Source organism: Heterocephalus glaber, unplaced genomic scaffold (assembly GCF_053883595.1).
Source record: "Heterocephalus glaber isolate CG9 unplaced genomic scaffold, H.glaber_assembly_v1.0 deba00001594, whole genome shotgun sequence".
NCBI classification, from domain to species: domain Eukaryota; kingdom Metazoa; phylum Chordata; class Mammalia; order Rodentia; family Bathyergidae; genus Heterocephalus; species Heterocephalus glaber.
This window is the reverse complement of record NW_028258369.1, coordinates 20,049,517-20,069,514: the sequence shown is the minus strand read 5'-3', so window position 1 is coordinate 20,069,514 and position 19,998 is coordinate 20,049,517. Positions and strand designations below refer to the sequence as shown.

The window sequence follows — 19,998 nt, the reverse complement described above, 5'->3', positions numbered from 1 at the left end:
AAAAAAAAAAAAAAAAAAAAAAAAAAACTACGCCGAGGTATCATTTCTCATCCAACTGAGTGGACTAAAACCCAAGGTGGGCCCCATTCACCATTGACGAGGCCAGGGGAAAGGACACTCTCATAGGTCATGGTGTGAGTACATTACACTACTACCAATAAAGAGGGAATTTGACAATCTGGAACAAATTTACAGATGCATGGACCTTTCTGCCTAGCAATCACCTGCTTCTAGGTACCTATTGCACACAATTGCCCAGACGAGCAGAAAATGTCACATACTCAAGAATGGAAACCATACCAATGCCCAGCAGTAAATTGATGACCTGTGGCATATCTACCTGGTAAAATACTACAGGACAGGCAAAAGGAGAGACTATCAGATCTCTACATTCTAACATGCACAGATGCCCAGGAATGAATACAAAGTGCTGAAGAGGAGTGTGGGACTGAGACAAAGGAAGAAAAAAAGAAAAGAAAGAAACTCTGAGAAGATAAACACAAATCTAATAGAAATAGTTATTGTAGGGGGAGAGAATGAAAGAGGTGGGGATTGGGAAGGGCAGAAATAGACATGACAGTCCCCTGTGTTTTGCTCATCTTCTTATGTCAGGGCTTGACAAACTATGGCCCTCTGCCTGCTTTTGTCAATAAAAACATATGGCAATGCAGCCACACCCACTCATTTGCATATTGTCCCTGGCTGCTTTGGTACCACCGTGGCAGAGTTGAGTGGTTGCATAGTGGACTGCAGGGGCCATGAATCTGAGTGGTCACCATCTGGCCCTTTACAGAAATCATTTCCTGATCACTGTGTAACGAGAGTTTTACCATAATCCAAGCGACAAACCTAAAGGACAGGGGAGACTTCTCTGGTTTCTAGTTTAAAGGGTTCAAGTTGAGGTTATAATACAGCACTTGTGTTCAATTTCTGGCTGTCCCTGCCTGATTACTTTGCTTCCTTGGGCTTGCTTTCCTCATCTATCAAGTAGTGACAATAGTGCTAACCCCTTAGTTTTGTTATGAAGCTTAAATGAAACAATGAAAATGAGTGGGCAAGCATGTTATAAATGACTACACACACTTATGATGTTAGTATTACTAATATTATTATATGGGAAAGTGATAGGTAATACACACATGTAATTAGGAAAGGATTGAGATTAGAAGAACTGTGGTACTTGCAAAATTTACAGTACTTATTACAAAACATTGCCTTTCACCTTTTCTATGCTTACCATTTTTAGATAATAATCATACCTCAGCTCTCAGCTATTCTCCACAACTGGTGAGGACGCTGCCTCTGGTCATCTGATGATATTGATTTAGAGGGAAAGCCCTGCTTAGCATAATGTCTTCAGATTGCAGTAGAATTATTTGTAGACTTGAAGATATCTTTAAGTCTAGCAGCTGTAATTCATCCATAAAGTTTACTATACTATGAAGAATGGTATAAGTGACCCGGTATATTTGAGATTCGTCTGGGGATTGTATGTGACAAACTTAGAATCAGATTTAAGTAATACACTTATCTCTGAAATTCATATTTATGTGATCACTTGTTTTATTTTGAATATTTGAATGTATCACCTTGGACTTAAAAGTTAGAACTTCTTTATCATAGAACTATCAGTGGTTTTCCTATACTCAGAGATCCTATTCCTTTTCAGTAACTGAGTTTATAGTGATTGATTTTGCCAAAGCGTTTTAGGTGTAACTGTTTCTAACCATATGTATTTGTGAGCTGCTAAACTAAATCAATCAAGTGCCGAAAGTCACACCAAAGTCCCTTAAAATTTGCATATCCTTTGACCTGCACTTCTAGGAAATTAATATTGAGGGAATGATGTTACCCATGTTATTGCGTTCAAAGATGTATGTAAAAGTGATGTTCATCTAAAAATAAAGAATTGGCTATAGGGCAACCCACTCGGGACCCCTCCTGTCTCTCAGGAGCTATTCTTATTCCCCATTTCTACTCCTCAATAAACTTTCCTACTCTTAAAAAAAAAAAAAGAATTGGTTACAAAACTTGTGGCACAGTTATTCAAAGGCATTTTGCTCTGCCTATTGTTTACTGCTGTGTAACAAACCACCTGGCCACTTAGTGACTTAAGCCACATGCGCTGTGCTCACAAATGTACAATTTTGGAGGACTTCAGTGGGTATTGCTGCCTCGGGACTATTTGCCATTGGCTGCCGTGACTTGGAAGTCAGACACTGAAGATTTGCTCATCACACGTTGACAGTTGATGCTAGCTGTTGTCTCAGACCTCATCTTGGACGGTCAGCCTGCACAGCTACACACATCTTCTCCGTGTGGCTTTTGCTTTTCCACAACATGCTGGCTCAGTTCCAAGGGTGAGAGTCTCAAGAGAGGGTTAGGCAGAAGCCAAATCACCTTTTACAGTCTCTCTTCAAAGTCACATGGTATCAGTCGCCAGATTGAAGCAATCATAAAACTTCACTCAGGTTCAAGGTAAGGGGACAGAGACCCTGCCTCATGGTAGGGAAGGGCAACGTTAAAAAAAATGTGGAGAGTGGATGGAAAGTTTGCTGTCACCATTTTGGAAAGTTCAGTTTTTCGTAATTATGCAGCAATTAAAGTGAGAGAGCAGATCCAAATTTATTGACATCTAAGAACATTTAAATGACAGTAAATGCTAAATCGGCAGAGTGGCAAATGTGGTGCCACATTCTAGAAATAGCCTGCCTCTTAGTTGACACTCAATAAGCATTGCTTGGATAAATCTTTATGTTTATATCTTACATTGGAAAAAATCTGTGAGAAGCTACAAACCAAAATATTAATATTGGTAATTCTGTGATGAGATTTTAAGTTAACATTTTAAAGACAGGGAGTTTATAATATTCTTATAATGAACATGCAAAGAAAATTAAAAGGCATTTCAAAATGGACCTCAGAGGACAATAACCTGAGTTAACTGTCAGAAAGGTTGACCTAATTTTTTTTAGATAATTGGAAGCTAATTAGAACGCTTCCTGGCAAAGAATATTTTCTTTTTTCTACTTGTGGGAAGGATTTATTGTTTGGCTATATGGAAACATTTAATTGATGAAAAGTGTCTAAAGTATATAAGGGATATAAAAATAAGAACTTTCTTTGGCATTTGTAATAACAAATGAACCACTAACAACATAAAATGCAAGTTTAAAAAAAAACATATTTTACTAAAATAAATATAATTTGTCTCCTAATTGGTTATACCTGATTGAAGATAATAATGATAAATTCATATTTTAATCACTGCACTGGATTAGCAGGATGTAGTCCTTCAGAGACCAGAATATCAGAAAAGAAGTCTAGTGTTCATTAAGGTAGTATGCTCTACTGTCACTACCTTTTCCCTGAACATTAGTATTTGTAAAAACATATTACAATACAACTTATTTTAGAAACTGAATTGCTAAGTTTGAAAGTACTGTTTAAGCAAGATATTAGAAATGATACATGGATAAATTTGAGAGTAGGGAGACACACTGTGGAAAGAGAGCAATCCATAGTCAATGTTGACAAATTTGGGGCATTGATGAGAGTGAATTAAACAACTCTAACAACAATGACAATCATTTATGTGACACTAGAAAGAATACATTTTTAGTAAACTTGTAAACCAGTTTAGCAGTTATCAGCTTGCACCCAATTTTGACATGCTGTATTCCCTTGTAGTCATTTACTATTTTTGATTGCAACTGAAATCTCTCCTACTTTCTGCTGAAATATTACTTGAGTTCTGGAACGGTTACTCCTTTAAAAGCATGCATGGATGAACTGAGGCCTGATTCTCTAGAAACCAAAAAAGTACTACTTTCAAATATTTCTATCAACTCATAGTGACAAAAGCATTAACATCCCAAGTAAACAGAGGTCCTCTCTTTCTGGAGCCAGGGTCTCATCTTTGGAATTTGGATCTTTTTTATTATTCATCTGTAACACACATACATATACAGAGAAACAGTAGATTTCATCCATCCAAAGAGTCAATTATTCATTTGTGAATTTACTCTCTCACGGGCAAGTACTCTATGACATGACACAACATGTGCTTGTTGGACTGCTGGTGACTAAGGTCCAGCCAACCTCGAAGGCCAGGGGATCCTCTGCAGAGAAGGAACTGCCCTTCATCTTTTCAAAAAGTGTTTTGTGTTTTTTTTTAGTTTTTAAGTTTATTGCTTTAGGTAATAAATGTTCAATGTAGGAAATGTGGATATTAAACAGATCTAAGAAGTCAAAAGAATGAAGATGTGTTCTGCACAGATTGGAATGGATGCCGTTAATTCAGCCCAGACACAGGCCAGCTAGAAGACAGAGCGCTTGGCACAGTGATGCTCCACAGTTGTGCAGCCCCTGGCTATGAAGTGGAGATGGTCTGTGGATTCCAGACCAGGGTGGTATAGCAAGTCCTCCCTTAGCAGAGTGTCTGGCAGCAAGTGCCCGTGCTTGCGCCTGTCCAACCTGTGGAGTTGCCAATCTCCTATCCAGGCGCACCTTTATTTTGACTGATACAATCCCAATTGCATTTGCAGCTGCATTAAACCCTTTTGCAGATGCATTTACCCAGACTCCTACAAAGGCAGGAAGGACCATGTGGCAAAATGAGAGAGAGAGAGACAAAGTCCCAAGACATAATCTTTTTTCTGAATAACATGGGGTAGCTATTTGTCTTTCAAACGTCTTCTTTCTCCCAGCCTGGAACTTGAGACCATGAAAACAAAAGGCACAGCAAGAAGCTGCATGGATGACATTCTCTAAGAGCAGCTTCAGTTTGGGACTGCCTAGGCCTGCCTTCTTCTTACATTGGGAGAGGAGCCTCTCCTCATCCAATATAGGACTCTCTCTCCCTTCCCTCCTCCCTCCATTCCCATCTCTGCCTCTGTCTCTCCTCTCCTCTCCTCTCGTCTCACTCTCTTCATGGGACTGAGCCTGGGGCCTTTGCACAAAGCTATATCCTCAGCCCTTTTTCAATTTTTCATTTTGAGATAGCATCTCACTAAGTTGCTAAGTTAGCCAGTCTGGGTTTGAATTTCTGATCCTCCTGCCTCAGCCTCCCAATGCTGGGAGTACAGGCATGCACTACCACACCCATAGCCACCATAGTAGAGTTTCTGTTACATGCAGCCAAATGCAATCCTGTGGGGTACAGTATATGAAATATTTTGCAATACAAATTGGATGTGTATTTGTGTGTGTGTTTTTATGTACCGGGGATTGAACTTGGGACCTTGCGCTTTCGAGGCAGGCGGTGGAACCACGGAGCTAAATTCCCAGCCCTTTGTGGTTATTTCTTTAAGATTGAGTCCAAGTGAAAACATTGTCAAAACACTTTTAAAGTTCTTTGTGCTGATTGCAATGGCTTTCCAAAAGCTTTTTTCAAATTTATATTTCAATCAGCAGGACATGAGATTTTCTTACTAAACTATGCTAGAATTAAACTGTATTTTTAAAAACTTTTTATTAGGAGAAAAAAGATAAAATCATATATATGTATATATATTTATATTTATATATATTCATTCCCTAAATTCATCAGGCTGGGCTTAAACTTGAAATCCTCTTGACTCAGACTCCCAGGTAATTTACATATTTTGCTGTTTTGTTTTTTTGGTATGGGGAATCGAACTCAGGACCTTGCGCTTGCTAGGTAGGTGTGGTGACACTGAGCTACATCTCGGCCCAAATTTACATATTTTGATGGAGTATGAAGTTATAAAATATTTGCATTTTCTTTTCTCTAAATTGTCTGTTAAAGTCATTTCCTCATTTTAGTAACCAGTTTTCATACTTTTCTTGTTAGTTTGGACTCTAATCAAGTATATTACTTTTTTCTGTTTCTGACAAGGATTTTCATTCCCTTTGAGGCTTGCCTTTTTATTTTGTTCCTAACATTTTTGATCTTTCAAAAAGCAAGAAATTATGTTCACAAATATATCAATTATTTTGTCCACTGGATTTACATCTATAGTATCCTTCCTTATTTAGTGACCAAATAAATGTATAAGTCCCTTTTTATAGTTTCATCTTTTTCTATTTGATTACTGGATTTATTTTTATTTATTTTATGGCATGACATGAGATTTGGTATTTTTCCCAAGTAGCCAATTATCTTCTTGGTCATGTGTCAAATAATGTTATACTATTACATATTATTTTCAGGTATTACAGGAGAAGAGACAGTGCTTTATGGTAAAGGAATCCTTGTTTTTCTCCCCCATCATGACATATATGACTTCAGATAAGTAGTTAGCAAACTATGACCCATGGGCTAAATCTAGCTCACTGCTTGTTTTTGTAAATAGTTTTATTGAAACATATCCCTCTTAGTTGGTTGACATATCATCTTTAAGTGCTTTTGTGTAACAGTGACAGAGTTGGTTAGTGTGAACAGAGCTTATATAGCCTACAAAGCCAAAAAATATTTACCCCCTGGCATGCAACCTCTTTACTTAGTCTATATTTCTTTGTCTTCATTTGGTGGATGAATATTTAGTGTCTAGAAGAAAACTCTGAAGATCTAGGTTGAGAGAGAGCCACGGATGGACAAAACTCAGGCCCTTTTTCACAGAATGGACTGGAGTCTCCTACTGGCCTCAGTGGAGTTTCATGGACACGAAGGAGACAGAAAGACCAGTTGCATCTACATAAACAAATATTATCACAAGGTTCCTTAACTCTAGCTGATTTTCCTATAAATCCATCTGTCTCTTCTATAGAAGCCCATTTGTTATTCCCTAGCAATCTTTTCTCCACCCTTCTAAGGCAAGAGATTAGGGTGTGGCCAGCTGGCTGGGCAGGTGGGTGTAACCTGTCAATCGTGAAGAAGACGCAGGATACATATGCAGAAAAACAGTTCCCAAGCCCTGCACCTGGTATGAATCAGAAAGTGCTATCTTCAGTTTTTCTGGAGTGAAATCAAAGAGGTTTTTGATAGGGCAGTCTAGATCTGATGTTAGCCTGAAGAATGGGAGTTACAGAAGGTGTTGGCCATTAACCTCCTTGCCACTGTTATCTCTCTTTATCAGTGGCCCGTTGTCATTCTGCAGAGCATATTTCTTTTTTTACTTTTAGCAAATGTAAAACCTTGCTACCTTTTGCACGTGGCTTGTCCAATTCCTTGTTCAGGACAAGAACCTGGAAAGAATTCTGGAAAGAGCCCCCAGCACCCCAGGACCCCGGTAACACTTCCTTTTCCCCAATAAGTTATAAGCCACAAATTGTAACCACTCTTTTGAGTTATACACCACTAAACATTCCTACATGCACATTGCATGTATAAACTAACTCCGCCTTTTCTCTTGGTGATCTGTTTTGTAAGTTTAAATTTGCAGCTCCCACTCACTGAACATAATGAGTGTAGAATAAAAGTTTTACCTCCATAACAGTTTTTCCTGAGGATTCAGGCTCATTAAGAGCAAGTAAGGATAAGACAAGTAAAGTGGAAAGGGTGTTGAAGAGAGAGTATTCCAGGGAGAGACTTGTACAATCACTGAGAAATAAGCAAAAAGAACACTCATGGCAAAAGAGTTGAAAGAAGTTCACTATGGCTGGATTCTGAATTTTACATGGCAAAGTTAAAAAAAAAGAGAGATAGATTTGGAGAAGTAGGCTAGACTGTACTGTCTAGTAGAGTAGCCCCAAGTCTACTATCCATCACTTGAAGTGTATTGAGTCTGAATTAAGAAGTGTTGTAAATGTAAAAATATACACCAGAGTTCAAAGTAAAGCAATTTTCATTAATTAATTTGAAATATCAATTACATGCTGAAATGCTAATAACTTGAATAGACTGGTTTAATTAAAATATATAATTACAGTTAATTTGATCTGGTTTTTTCCAAAAATTTTGTTAGCTGAAAAATTTTAGTTTTATGTGTGGCTTCCCTTATATTTCTATTGGACCTATTACTTTACACCAGAGAGGGCCTGGAAAGGTATATTAGAACTTGTTTGAGAACAGTGATGTACCAAAAAATAACATTAATTGATATGTGGTCACTATGAAAAATTGTTCCCTATTTCCTAACAATTGCCTTGCCTGAAGCAGATAGGAGGCTGTCCCTTGTTCATAATGAATCCAACCATGTTTTTTAAAAAGTTATCCCTAATACAGTTGTAATATACAGTAAGAAACTTTTACTTTCTTAAACATTTGCTACCCTTCCCCCTCCATGTCATGAAGTATAGGGTACAATAATACCCCAGGATTCCAATACCATTTCTCCCATTTACAAAATACTTGGGAGATTGGAGAACTCCTTTAATTCACAAATCTACCAGGTGGTTTTGCTTCTCAGTTACAAAAATTTGCTTTTTCCAAGAAGTAGAAACAAAGGATTCACAGAGCTACTCTCAGTGGGTGAAAAAGCTGACTTTATTGTAACAAAGGGACACACATTAAAGAGCTCTTAATGGCTCTTTAATGATCCATCCAAGGATCAACATTCAAAGGACTGGATCTCAGAGTGCCTTAGGGATGTTCCAGAAACTCAAGTCAGTCCAAATAAAACCAAAAGAAACATTGAGAGTAACCCAAAGAAGCTTGCAGTGGGGCAATGGAGGATGAGAATTTCCTCCAATTAGCTGAGAGCCCTCAGAAAAAAGAGAAGGGGTTATGATTTATACATGAATGCCTGTGTCCACCCATCACTGATGACTTTTTTCCATGAAAATTCCATTGTGAAGGAGTTTAATAAGAAAAGTATGACTCAAATATCTTTGCTCATGACTCACTGTGGTAGTTTAAAAACACATACAGCTCTTACAAATTGATTGAAGGTTTTGGTCTCTTTCTAAATATCTGGCATGGTATCTGCGGGTGTCCTGCCAGTGGTGGTTTGTTTTTGGAGCCATGACTGGGAGGCAGGAGGTGGCTACACACTGACATGTGGTGCATGGTGATCGAAAGCAGTATTTCTCCATCTCTGCTATTTATGTTTGGGGCATTTCTGTGCATTATAGGATGCCAGAAGCATCCCTGGCTTCTACCCACTGGAAGCCAATAGGGTTACCCACATTCCAGTTGTGATGACCAGAAATGGTCTCCAGAGTTTGCCAGATGTTCCCTGGGGGTAAAATCATCCTCATACTCCACTCATTTGAGAACCACTTATGTAATCATTTGAAATATAGTATTTGCAGAGGCATAGACTTCAAAGTATTGATGTGGGTTTCCCCAGTTGTTTCTTATCCTTTAGTGTTCTGATACACATCCTTCCTTGTGTGTTTTAAAGTCTTTCTAGCAAGTTGGACAATGATGAAGAAAATATTTCCCACTGACCCATGACCTTAACAGGCAAGCTGAGATTTCAGCTGTGTTTGGAGGGACCATTCATTGGGGGAGGCTATGGTCACATGCTGACATTCTGATGTGGTGACACCTACCTTCATTCTTAAATCATCCAGAAGAAACAGTGAAATGAAGAGTCTTGTAACATCAACTTACACTCAGCCTTGAATGAACGAAAGTGTAAGTAATGGTTTGTCTCAATTTTTTAGAAAAGTTGTATTTAAATGTACAGATGATATCTTTTTAATAGTAAGGTCAGCTGAATTTATATGGGCATCCCATTATGAATGTTGTACTAAGCAGTTTAGGAGGGGTAATGGAGCATCATTTTGTAGTAAGTATATCAGCATCCTCATTGTTCTCATTTCACGTCTACAAACACATCCCCAATAAAAGAGAATCAGAATATGCCATCTCAAAATATGTCACTTTGGCATAAATATTATTTTGAGCTGAAGGTAATTGAGAAACAGCAGATGCAAAAAAAAGAAAGAAAGAAAGAAAGAAAGAAAGAAAGAAAGAAAGAAAAGTTCTCCACCCTTTGCCCCATTCCCTTCTCTTGTACCACATACATGAAAAAACTTTTATTACAAGAGATGGTATTGACTTAAATCTGCATAAATAAACTTTACTAATTGTCTTGGTTTTCCCAGTAGACTTGCTTTCCCAATTCCCTTTTCTTTGTCTTGACACTTCCTCACAAACTCATAGGCATTTTGTTACAATGGTACACACGCCTCTGGGTCTAATACCTGTTCGGGGGTTTTACTTCTTTTCTGTGAGGATCTCGCATATGTACAAAATAAATCCCCCTTTTCCTGTTACTTTGCCACCAAGTTAATTCTGCAAGGCTCCAGTTGATGAACCTAACAGTTGAAGGAAGATTTCTTTCCTCCTCAGCATGATGATGGCACATGTAAGCAGCTTCCCAAGCGGGTGTACAAGAAATCCATTGGACAGGAAGTGCTGCAATTGTGCAAATAAGTTGCACACACTTCTCTTCTACCAGGTGGCTTCGCCGGTTTGAACCACCAGCCAGTCAATAAATCCCTGGGCACCCTTTCTTTTATCCTCCACAAAGAACCTTTATTTTGAGAAGCAGCCTCATTGCCAATTGATGGTTGCATCTTGAAATTTTGTCTTCGTGACTTTTGCTTGGAAACTCACACTGGACTCATCACTTATTTTCCATGGTACTGTTGTAATCAAGGTGGCTCCTTTCCCCCTTCTGCAGCTGCCGGCCTCTGCACCTTCTTCCAGAAGAACCACATTATATTTCTTGGTGTCACCCTCAGCCTTTGTGAGGCAAAACAAACTTCTGGACATGACAGTGTCTATAATTTTAGTCAGATGATCACAAATATTATCTTTGAATATGTTAAAGAGTGGCCTAGACTCTTTCATAGTGTGCATTGCTTAGAGAGACACTTGTATTTACATTAAGGAAAGTAGCTAGCTTGCTACTTTGATAAAGTTTTACTGTAACGAAGCTCAAAAGTAAAGATATTGTATGACATAGCAAAAATTGTTACAATTTTCTTCATATTTAATATATTTTATATCTCATGGACTATGCAAAATATATGAGCATAGAAGATGGGGAAAAAAAAATTTGCAAAGAAAATTTTTTATATTTCCACAGTATGATTTCAAATAATAGATTAAGAGGCATGATCTTATATAATAGCAGAGTGAAACAGAGGTCGTCCTTATTCAGACATCTTAGAAAAAGAACAAAATTTTCCTTGACTGCATAGAATTAGAGGAAGAATCAGTATTTTCAACTCTATGATTGGAAAAAGGCCACTGCTACTCTGTGTGAAGTCTACAGAGTGTTTTCTTTTTTGGTAACATCAGTGAGTAAAATGAATGTGTATATTTTATAGTGTTTTTTAATGCCTTGTACAACTTTCTCTGAAATGATGAGGACAAAAACTCATTTCTTTAGATAACTAAAAAGTAGCTTGCTAGCCTGGACACAAGTGATTGAGAATGCACTGCTGGAAAATGCCTTTTTGTAAAACATAAAATCCAGAACAGGCAGACCATCAAGCTGGAAAAAGAAATTAATGTAACCTCCCAGGCAAGAGGAAAAGCAAATATTCATTCTAAAGCAGCCACTGTTGATGCAAGCAAAGGTTAGAGCAACAGGGTTATTTTCTAACAAAGTGTGAATCCCATTAGTGATGAAGTGTTATTCCCTCCTTAGACTCTTACATCTTAGCTAGAACAGATTTAGGATTTTACTTCCATTTACAGCTTAAGGCTGGTAAACAGGACCCATGGAAATGTGCAAAAATAGTGAAGCCATTCAAAAGGAATCTTAGTCTTTGTATAAGATTCTGACATATACACAAAAGACAGTGGCCAAAGTCTGCCAAACATGGCTTCAGCATGCTTAGGGGTACAGAATAGAGAGCTGGCCTCCCCTAGTTTCCCAGCTTTCTTTGCTGTGCCCATTGTTTCTCCCCAAACACACAAGGATGCCATTCCATGACTGGTGAATTAGAAGTGGAGCACTTCGAGAAATTTCTTTGGGAAGCACAGAATATAGATGTTCCATTTAAAGAAGAGGGAAGTAGAGGAGAGGCAGCAGCAGTTAAAAAAATCAAACATCTGGAAGTTATCAGTGACTTACTTATTTGTATGCCCAATACCAAGGTGATATCCTAACTTTAATATTGTAGTTCCATGGACATAGATTGTTTATTAAAGCAGCTCAGCTTCAAGGATCTGTAATTCAAAAGTTTGCGTTTGCTTTCCTCTGTATCGAGGTCTGTCAAGTATGTCTCCTAAGTCACATTGTGTCATTGAGCAAAACCAAATAAAATCACAAAACAAAGTTACCTATTCTCATAAAAAAAAATCCAATGTAAGAAAAGCTCAGACCTTGGCAAAGATTTTCAACATGGTTGCAATCAAGTCATTTTCCAATTGTATAAATAAATAAAATTGACCACATGAAATATTCTGCCAGAAGTACATAGTTGCTATGCTTTTTTTTGTTAAAGGTGTAGTAAAGTCAAGCATACAAATTCAAAGTTATTGAACTTGAGTTTCTGCATGGAATGTGTGCAAGCAGCGAACATATAAGATAACTGTACCACTCTGCATTTAACACACAGAGCATTTCTATCTCAAGGAAAAACTTTGGATTCCCAATTGCACAGAGCTATACCAGCTTGCCAAGAATATGGAAATAAAAAATTCCACTGGAAATGACATTTGGTTGTTCACATTAGCATTGAAGACAACTGTGGTTTAGATATTTCCCCTTTTTTAATTACAGCAAGTAAATTATTTTGCCGATTCTCTTTGGACAGCTCAATTTTCATCCTAGCTTATTGGCCTGAAAATGAAGCTCTCAAGAATCCTATGTTGAAATTATTTTCTCTGAGAAGAATGTTTATTATAGTATGTCTTCAAAGATTGTGGTAAATCTGTTCAGAAAGATACATCTTCAAACTGAGTTTGATGAATAATTTTATTATACAGAGAGATCAGATGAAGAGTATTTTTTATTAATTTAAATCTCATGTACATAAGATATTTTAATTATCTTATTTATCTCCTTTAAGTGCACAAGGTGCTCAGCATCCATGAGCCAGGTGCCTAACTATCACTGTATTTTTTTTTGCTTAAATTCTTTCATTGGTACATTTTAGGTATACAATACGTTTACATTTATCATTGGGTGCTTGTACCTGTACATGATGCATCTTGGTTCTTACTTTTTCCCCCATTACCTGTGCGCCCTTCACCCCCTCCACCCTTCCCTATTTACATAGACTTTGTTTCCATTTTTTTCTTTTCTCATAATTTTTCCATTCCCTTCTTTCCTTTCCCCTTCCCCTCCCACTTCCCCTACCCCTTTGGACCTTTTCTTCCTATTTCAAATTATCAATTATTTGTTTTAACCATTTTAATCCTTATTTACACTTTCAGTTTACCACTGTATTTTCTTGAAGACTCAGGTTTGCATCAGTACAAATTCTTTTCCACCATTTAAGCACCAGGAAATTTAGTTGATAGTTAACAAAATTTCTACTGGACAGTTTACTCTTTTCTTCAGTGAATCAATGTGACAGACTGAATGTGTGTCTCTCCCTAAAATTCACGTTAAATTCTTAACCACCATGTGACTGTACTTAGAGACAGGGTCCTAGTGCAGTGATGCAACCCCAAACTCATTTATTGCAAAGTGCCAACACTGCAATTAAACCTGACTACTGAGGTTATATCCGATGCTTGGCTGCTGGGGTGACTTGGCTCATGCGCCTACTGCAGCACTAGTGCCATAGGTTTGCCACCCCTGCTCTAGGGTCAGTAATTAAGGCTAAATGAGAAGTTGAGGGTGGGTTTGGGTTTCTCATGGGATAGTTTTAGTGTCCTTATAAAAAGATACACAAAAAAGCTTATTCTTGCATTAAGAGGCTATGCAGAGGAAAATTCCTGTGAGGCCATAGCAGGCCGGGAATGGGGCCTTCAACAGAAACTGAATTGGTGGGTACCTCAATCTTAACACTTTTCAGCTTCCCAAACAGAAAAAATTAATTTCTGTTGTTTAAGCCATACAGTCTGTGGTATTTTGTTGTGGTAGCCTGAGTTGGCTAATACGATGAATGCACAGTGCAATTTAGTACTGTAAATATATTTTACTTGGACTTTTGTCACTACATCAGAGTTCCAGGAGCAAGTGCAAAATTTGCTGGGATTCAAGCAGAAAAAGTAACTCAAAATCACACCATTATCTTTGGTAACCTTTAAATATTATTACTCCTTTTTGTTAAAAATTTCATAGTTTGCAGAATCCACACAATTAAAACTGATATTCAACACACACAGAATATATAACCAGCTTATATATTCTCAGTAACAGCAAAATACAAGCAGATAATTGTTGCACTCATCATATGTAAAGTCAAGTTTTTATCTATTGGGAGGATGTTTAATATATCCTTTCTGCAACACAAAATAAAGGCAACTTACCATTCATAAAACAAAATTGATATGCACTAAGAATTTTAGAGAATCTTTTGAGTCCTCTCTTCCAATAAAATTTTCTCATTTTACATATGAGAAAGGCCTAGAAGTGTGGGGTGGGAGGAAAGACGACCAGAAAGTTGATCACTTGTTCAAAATAGTTCCTTAAAAAATAGTTCCTTTTTCTTTTAAAATCAATATATAAGTTGGGCATGATGGTGCTTATAATCCCATTACTTTGGAAAGCTGAGGCAGGAGGATTGCAAGTTCCAGCCCAGCATGGGCAACTTAGTAATTTAGGGAGACTCTGTCTCAAACTAAAAAATAAAAGGGTAGGGGATGTAGCTCAGTGCAAAGGTCCTGGCTTCAAAACCCCAGTACTGAGAAATAAAGTAAAATAAATATATAATGGCTAATTGCCAACTCTGTTTTATCTCCAGGATAAAACAGGAATAAGATTTACCCTAATACAAATCACTAGAACAAAACCATTGCCAAAACATCTCTTGGACAGTTGTTATCATATACTGTTTTGTTGATAGACCAGTTGTTGCCTATTCATCAAAACCCAAGCCATATGATGTTAGTTTCTGAGAAAAAGATGCAGATGAATTCTTTAAAGTCATTCCATAGGGAAGTACTTAGTCTAACCCCTTTCGTCATCCAGTGCCTTGTCCTGTAGGCACAGGAACCTATCAGTCATCTCATGCTTTGAAGTGGTTATAAAATCTTTCTTGCTTATATTTTAGTTCTACTTAATTGTGACATTTTAAGGGTACATTTAGTGTTAAGCTTCACTTATGTCATTAGCAAGTCAAAGTTTTTTTATGAAACTTTTTTCCAAAGAAAAACATAGTTCAATGAGAGCTCAGGGACCAATGTGTTGCTGCCCTGTGGTGGTGGTTAGCAAGGCATCAAAGGGAACGGCCATATTCAAAATGGCCACCCACCCCTCCCATCACCGGTAGCTCTGGCTTCTTAGTATTATGAGTCCCCAGACTCTACTCAGTGTTGTTGTAATTTGCTTTTTTGAACCCAGCAAAGCTCCATCAAGCTAGCTCAGCATGTGAAATATCAGTAAAGGTCCCACCAGAATCCAAATGCCGTTGCACTGACAAATATTATTGAAAAATGAGATGAGTTGAGAAATATTCAATTCTAAGAATGAGACAAAGGAAGAAAAAATAAGAAAGATTCGAATCACCTAGTTTCTCTTCCCTTATGATTTTATTTTATTTTGATTCTCAAAACATTGTTACATTTAATTTGCTAGATCTTGTTAACCATTAGATGACTTTTCGATAAGCTTTAATAGGAAATTTGAGACTTTATTAAATCCCTTTGTTATTATGAAGTTAATGTAAGTTTTATGGCACTCTGAGGTCACATTTTTGCATTTTAAAACTTAAGATGACTATGAAAACTGTATCTACATTAGTAAAGTTGGCTTTTCCCAGTATGTGTACTGTAGTACAGCAGTAAGATTGCTCTGAGAAATCCACAATACCTTTGCTGGGAGCTCTGGGTCAGATACTGTCCCAAAAGGAATGAAATGCTGTGTGTGATTGTAAGAAGTCTGACACCCAGTAGATAAAACAAGAAAGGCACAATATGACATATGGATATAGGGATTCCTGCTTTCTAGTAAATCTAATATTTACTACTTTGATTTTCAAGGGCTGATACAATACAGGAGCAGGAATTTTGCAACCTGCTGAATGTGTTGGCCAGAATATATTGCATGTTAAATGAAGCCTCCTAGAAGTGGAAAATTGCTACCTAGTTTGCTAGACATTGCCAATACCAAAAATAGTGTGTAGAGCCAAATGGGATGATGTTCACACCTCTGATCTCGTGGAAGGCAGTGAAGTTGCATGAGTTTTGTGAAGACATCAATGTGCTGAGGTGGAGAGAACCTGGGCTTTCATGTCTTATGATTCCCACACTGCTTGTGGATCTCGATAGCTGTGTGATCTTAAGCAGGTTGATTGACATCTTTAAAACCCATTTCTTCTCTTGTTTCAAAAGTTTCATTCTGTCAACATTGTTGACAAGTTTAAGTAAGATTACGTTCATCCTTAATTCTGTGCCTGGCACATGATAAAACTCAGGAAACATTGTTTACTTTCTTCTTAGTAAAATGAAAAATTAATATTTACTGAGGCCATCTCAGCCACTGTGTTGAGCATTCTACACACTTCATCTCATTTAATCTTTATGATAATTTGTACTCTTTATTATGCCCAATTTGCAGATGAGGAAACCAAGATCTAGATAAGTAGAGTCGCTTACTCAAGAATGCATGCCTACTGAGCTACACAGCTGAGGTCCCAACTCTAAATACTCATTACCTACATATGGCTCCACTGACCTCTTTGATAATTAGGAGAGACTCGGTTCCTCTCTCTTCCTTCCTTTCTTTCTTTCTTTCTTTCTTTCTTTCTTTCTTTCTTTCTTTCTTTCTTTCACAGTTCAGGGGATGGAACCCCAGGCCTTGCACAAGCTAGGTAAGTACTCTACCACTGAGCTACATTCCAAGCCTTCCTTCCATTTATTCATTGAACAAATGCCATTGATTACTCCCCACATGTCAAACAGTACTAATTGCTCACTATGCAATAATCACTAAAGCAGACATGACTCTCACAATCTAACCCAAGTTTCTCAACTTCAATGCCTTTGGCATTTGGGGATGAACAACTTTTGATAGCGTAGGGCTGTCTTGTGCATTGTATGATAATTAGCTTCCACTCTGACTTCCACACACCAGATGTCAGTAGCACCCTCTACTGCTCAAATTGTGACAATTGAAAGTATCTCAGACACTGCCGAGTGTCTGGGGCGGGGTGTGTGTGAAATGAGAACCGTTCTTCTCATGAATGCACAAGTAATAGTCACATAGTTAAGAAATTAGTGAGCACTTACTCTGCCTGGGGCTCTTCTAAGAGAGCCAGTTTCTTCCTAAAGCATAAAAGTACTAATAATCAAGTACTTTTATGTAATGTAGAGTCTGACATGTAGTTGCCACCTCATAAATATGTTTCACATTGTTCTGTTGAAAGCTTTCTTGGTGGAAAACTATCTCTAGTTTGGGAAATGAAGTCAGTGAAATTTTCCTCAGTTACAAAGACAGCGGTTAGCAATGTAGTTGCTACTTAGTATAATTCTATAATTAGAAAATGAGGAAAGCACTGAATTTGGGGAGATTAGAATCAAGCATTGCTAGCTTCAACATTCCCAGGCTTATAGTATTTTCAGGTTGGTGGTGTCATTAGTCCCGGTAGGTTAAAAATTTGTAAAGTGAATTTATTTCTTGTTCACACGACATTTCCACGTAGGTGATCCTGGCTTTTCGAGTCTTCTGAAAGGCTCCCTTTTACACAGAGACTCGGCAACACAGGTTTCAACAGTCTGGCCTCTCTGTTAGGTACTTGGAGATGTTGCCTTCACCACAGAAAAGTGGAAGAGAGAGTATGCAGATTGTAATGAAGTTTCTAGAAACCATGACTGGGATTCTGATATTCCATCATGGTCACATGGCTGCCAATAAATAAAAGAGAAGCTGGAGAATGAAGCCCAGCCACATGTCCACAACGGGATGGAAAACTGCTTGATGACCATCTAGCCATGCTTTACCAATGTCGTCCAAATCATTCTCATTGCCCAAGAGCTATATGTTGTCTGATTTTGTGACCTGTAACAATAAGGATATTACATACTTCGGAAAGATTGTATGCAGACTAATGAAAGATATGTAAGCTTCATTCTCCTTAAAGACTTTTTGCTGTGTATGTATCTGCTATCTGGAGAATAATACACTATGCTTATTTATAGCCCCATTATAAGTAGACACATTTTTAATCCATGGCCGACATCATGACGTGGTCAATCCATTATCATTTGTGAAGGAAAGGAGAATGTGCTTTGCAATCCAGAGTTCGTGTCCCCCAGAGATGGTGTAATATTTTCTTTTGCTCTCAATGTGTGAATTATTAAAAATAAGCTAGATACAATGTCAAAAATGAAGGCAGAGACAGGACTGCTTCCAATCTGTGAAGTTATTTAGCATTTAATATTCCCTTTGGGAAATCAATATGGTTTGGAGGAGATTATTTATATACCACTAGTCAAGTGTGGTTTAAATAAATGCACCATGTTGCTGGAGCTATGTGAATGAATCTTTCAATGTCAAGACCTTGCTATTGAATAAAGAGATATAATCATAAATCAGCTAACAGGAAAATGGTTAGTGGAAATTATCTGGTCATTTTCCTGATATACATGAATAAATTATGTTGTGTTTTTCTAGTATTTATTCAAGTCATAAAAATGAATGCCTGGATCTTGTGTGCCAGCAATTTAACATTTATTAGTTATTGAAAATGTATATTCTATGGAGCTAATTTTATTATGGGACAGTAAAATGTGTGGGCTGGTTGTTCAGGCACATATAAATAATTCATGTTTTTTTTAAACCAGTTAAGTAAAAGAGAATTAACGGAATGGTAACAAAATGACTCCTGCTCTTAAGCAATTAGGGTGCATTCTGCATAATTTTGGTTAAGCATCAGTTCTTCCACAGTTGATGGCGGTTTGGAGCACAGGAGGATGGTTAGCAAGCCTCAAAGGAGGCAAATGAAAGAAGTTTAGGGTCTCCAAGCTAAGCCACACACTGGCTGATTACTTCTTATGCCACCCAACTGAAATTCTGACTCATTAGAGAGAAAACAGAAATTCCTGAGAGATGCAAGACAATAGTGCATCTAAAGAGGTTGCCTTTTCCAAAGCAATCCTGAGAGCACTTGGCACTGAGAACCTATAAGCTTCATTTTGAACAGGCCAACACTGCTGTCTTTATGTCCATTTAGCTGGTTTTCAGAGACACGGGCATGTCCCACTTTGAGCAAATAGAACATGGACCCAGGGGATAAATTCACTGAACATTATTCAATTTATAAAAAGAATCCCCTCTTTACTTTGACATTTACTATAAAACATATGTAATAGTGTGTTTCCCCTGAAGCCAATTAAAAACACTTGGGTTTAAAAAAATTATTTTCACATATTTAGGCAAAGTGCATGACATTGCCAGTATTTGACCATTTTGATAGGCAAAATGGCAGTTTTTTAAGGCTTAATTTTAAGATTTAGCTTTTTAGGAACATCCTTTGTATAACGTAAGATAAATTCTGCTGAGAAACCCTACAAGAAATCTTATGGAGAAGCATTTTACTGGAGTAAAATAATTCAAGGATATTATTTCCAGGTAATTCAAAATCTCCAATATTCTGACCTTCAACCCTCTTAGACATAAGGAATTTGAAATTTTTGACCTGAGAGCTGATTGTCCAACAATTGGGTAAATGATTGTGCCAATCTCAACAGTGATAACCAAACAGGCAGGGCAGTCATTGGCCTCAGACAAGAAGAAGGGACCGTTAGCTGATGCTACCTTCCTTTCTCCACCGTGAAGAATATCATGCGTGCAATGACCTGTGTGGTTGATGTTATGGAACTCTGGGTCTTTTAATGTCTGACAGACAGAATGGCAGGCTTCAGGCGGGTTAGGCAAGTTTTGCCCTTTCTGGCTCATTTGTCAAAGAAAAAATTTGGTGACTTGACAAGTTTCTAGAAGTGGCTGAAAATTATTTGAATGAAAGCAGCCAGAAGCAGTTAGCAAATTCTGACCACCATCATCGTTGTCACCCACT

General features: G+C 37.6%; 1 protein-coding gene across 1 annotated transcript in view; it reads right to left on the bottom strand.

The window, feature by feature from the left end:
• The window catches only part of Mid1 (midline 1), a 372,860-nt gene that overhangs the window by 222,882 nt on the left and 129,980 nt on the right, over positions 1-19,998 (bottom strand). The window lies entirely within an intron of this gene.